Consider the following 3,888-nt stretch of genomic DNA (forward strand, 5'->3'; position numbering starts at 1 on the left):
ACACCGCAATGAATCCGTTACCAACCTTATGACGTACGCTGTAATGGCATATAATAGTTCAATCCATTCTTTCACGAAATGTCGCCCAATAGAAATAATTACTGGTCATTTAGATCCGCAAGATCCTTCAGACATGAATATAACAGAGCACCTATTGCAGGAATATATACTAGATCACCGTAAGCGAATGTTAAAGGTATACGAAATCATTAATGAAACCGCCCTTCAGCGTCGGACTGAAATAACCGAGAACATTAATAGAAATCGCGAGCCTGACCAAACATATGCACCTGATCAACGAATCTATGTCAAAAATCCCCTAGCTAATAGACAGAAATTAGCTGCCCGCTATACGAACGATACGGTTGTAACAGATTTACCTATACATATTTATACAAAGAGTGTTGCGGATTTTGATAGTATTTAACGAGGAGATATTAAAGAAGGCGTAGTTTAGTTGCAATGAAAAATTTATTGTGTAACATATTTTTATGACAGGGTAGGTAAAAAATTACAATAAACAAAGTGCCTTATATCTAAATCGTTCCGTAACGTCCTTATACTAAATTGCTTCATAGTTTTAACAGGCGCTTGCGCCAACATACCCCCGGACGTTGAAAGATTCCCTTTCAACCAGAATTTCCATCTTCAGAAAGGTCGGGTAATGGGCAAATTTTGCTAAATGATCTTCGAACTACGCCGTTGGACGTCTTGACATCTGCAACTCTGACGATCCCATCTGGACCGGGATGGACAACCACGATTCTCCCCATTCTCCATTTTAGTGGCGGCAAGTTATCCTCTTTTAAAAGAACCAAAGAGTTTCAGCGAACTCTTACATGACCTCCATTTGGTTCTTATCTGAAGTTCCGATATATATGCCTTGCTCCATCGAGTCCAAAAATGTTGTCTCAGCTGTTCTATTCGTTGGAAGCGAGTTAAGGAATTTACAGGGCGATGTTCGTAGTTTGGCGATGGTAATGACACTAAGGGGCGTCCAATTAAAAAATGTCCTGGCGTCAATGGCGTTAAATCATCGGCATTTGGTGATAATGGCGTCAGTGGTCTCGAGTTTAAGATGGCTTCTATTTGGACTAAAGTGGTGTATAATTCTTCGTAAGAGAGGTGACAAAGGCCCAACACTCTAACTAAATGATGTTTAGTTGATTTTACGCCAGCCTCCGCAAGACCAGCAAAATGAGGGGTGTATGCCGGGATAAAATGAAAGTTTATACCTTCCTTTGACATCTCTTCAGTTACCGAATCACAATTTGCTTTAAGAAAGCTCGAAAGGTCATTGTATGCACCGACAAATGAACGGCCGTTATCAGAATATATATTTTTCGGCTTTCCTCTACGTGAGATGAACCTTTTTAAAGCTAAAATAAATGTATTACTAGATAAATCACCTATTAACTCGAGGTGAATTGATTTTGTTGTAAAACAAATAAATATGGCAATATAAACTTTAACTAATTTTGTACCTCGGCCTTGTCGAACTGCTGATTGGATTGGACCTGCATAATCCAAACCAATATTTTCAAAAGGAAAACCACCTAGAAGTCGATGCTGTGGTAAGTAACCCATAGTGGGAGTAACTGTTTCACCTCTGAATCGACTACAACGCGTACATTGTAAGTAACATTTTCGAGCTAAATTCCCTCCTCTAATAGGCCAATATATTTCTCTAATAGAAGATAATAATAATTGAGGGACAGCATGAAATAACCTTTTATGTTCATATTCAAATACTAACACTGTAAACCGATGGTTGGAATGTAGAAGAATAGGATGCTTTTTATCATACTGATAGTTTGAATTTTGGAGTCGACCACCGACACGCATGATATTTTGGTCATCTAAAAATACTTTGAATTTATTTAGTGGACTTTTCTTAGGCAACTTCTTTTTATTTATTAATAAAGTATATTCTATAAATGATTCACTTTGAGATGCCCGAATTATTACATTTAAAGCTCTTTGTAATTCTTTACTACTAAAAGGACCAATATTCTTTATCTTTTTGCATTTCAGATCAACAAATCGTAAAACCCAAGCTAAAGTACGCCTAAGCCGTAGAAAATTAGAAAAAGAGTTAAAATTAATTAATCTATTTAAGTCATCATTGTTGGCCAAAGCATGTAAAATAGTAATATTTGATTTCATATCCGGTAGTGTATCATCATCTGTATGTAAAGGTTTAGTTGGCCAACATGACATATCTTTCATCAAAAATTCTGGTCCGGACCACCATTCTTTCAAATTCCGTATTAACTTAAATGCGACACCACGTGAAATATAATCCGCGGGATTTTTATCGGTAGGAACGTGTCTCCACTCACAACTGGGTGTCTTATCTAAAATTTCTGCAATTCTGTTCCGGACAAAGGGTTTGAAGCTTTGGATCAGCCAAACAGATATCAGATGGAATTTTAAGGCTGGATGGATTTATATAGTTATTAGGAACATTCTCAGTTATGGATGTTAACACAAAACAATTTATCTTTACCATATAGTCATTATTTATAGATTTTATTGCCACAAAGCACATTTTATTAATTTGCGACAAGGAATTATTGATGCCCATCACTGAATTATTTACATTGTAACCAGAAAGTCCCAATCGTTTGTACAATGCTTCGGTCATAAGACAGGACGTGCTGCCGCTGTCAAGGAGAGCACGAGCGGTGTAAACTATATTGTTTCCCCCCCTCACATTTACTAATGCAGTCGAAAGTAAAACACTGTGTTCAATTTTTGCAGTTAACGATAAGTTTGCGCTTTGATTTGATTGAGCGGACATAGTTGCTTTATTACCAGTATCATTGCCATTATCAGTTTTGTGAACAGAGGGAGTATTTTTAAATTTTGAATGTTCAGCAACGTGTACAAGAGTGTGGTGTTTGCGACGACATATTTTACAGCCTGCCTTCTTACAGTTGTTGGCATAATGACCCACAGACAAACAATTAAAGCACACTTTATAGCTAGGTAAAATTTGCAAACGTGCTTCACATGACAGTGCCAAAAATTCAGGACACGAACTCAATTTATGGTCACCGCTACACTTTTGACACTGTTTAGGTTTAAATAAAGCAGAACTTAAATTATTTTTATCATCACCAGAGTTACCTTTATTGTTGTAATCTTGTACAATCATTGTCTTAACTTTAACATTTTTTAATGTGTTTGCATTTTTATTAGCTGAGGAATTTGAAAGTTCTAATGTTTCTATTATATCAGCTCGATTCTTAATAAAAGTTAAAAATATGGAAAACGTAATTTTTGAATTCTTTTCGAGATTGCCTTTGTACTCCTCCCATTCACGATACGTTTTACTATCTAATTTATGTGTAATAATATAGATTAAAAGAGTATCCCACTGATTAACAGGTTCACCTAGTGATTCTAATGCACGCAAACTTTTATTTATCTGATCTATTAAAATTTTCAATGTTACTGACGACTCCTTATGAATGACATCCATATTAAATAATGTTGATACATGATGTTGAGTTAATAAATGCTTATTATCAAATCGATCACAAAGAAGTTGCCAAGCCACAGAATAATTCGCAGCTGAAAACTGAATTGAGTTAATTACCACAGCAGCAGATCCTTCTAGCGATGATCTTAAATAATGAAATTTATTAATGTCATTCATGTCATCATTTGAATGTATTAAACTCACAAAAGTGTCATGAAACTCTAGCCAGTTTGTGTAGGACCCGTTGAATTTTGGTAATTGAATCGTTGGTAACTTTACAAATTTATGATTGCTAGATATTAATGTCGCGTCACTATTTGCTTGATCCTTTTTCTTATAATTTGCAAGTATTTCTTGAGCTCGAGATAAAGACTTATAATAAAAGGATTCAAACTCGCTAC

The 3,888-nt window shown here is 35.6% G+C and overlaps 1 pseudogene; it reads right to left on the reverse strand.

Moving 5' to 3' along the window:
* Positions 1 to 621: 621 nt before the first annotated feature.
* LOC124531919 lies at positions 622 to 3,415 on the reverse strand (annotated as a pseudogene).
* Positions 3,416 to 3,888: the final 473 nt, after the last annotated feature.

Source organism: Vanessa cardui, chromosome 8 (assembly GCF_905220365.1).
Source record: "Vanessa cardui chromosome 8, ilVanCard2.1, whole genome shotgun sequence".
NCBI lineage: Eukaryota > Metazoa > Arthropoda > Insecta > Lepidoptera > Nymphalidae > Vanessa > Vanessa cardui.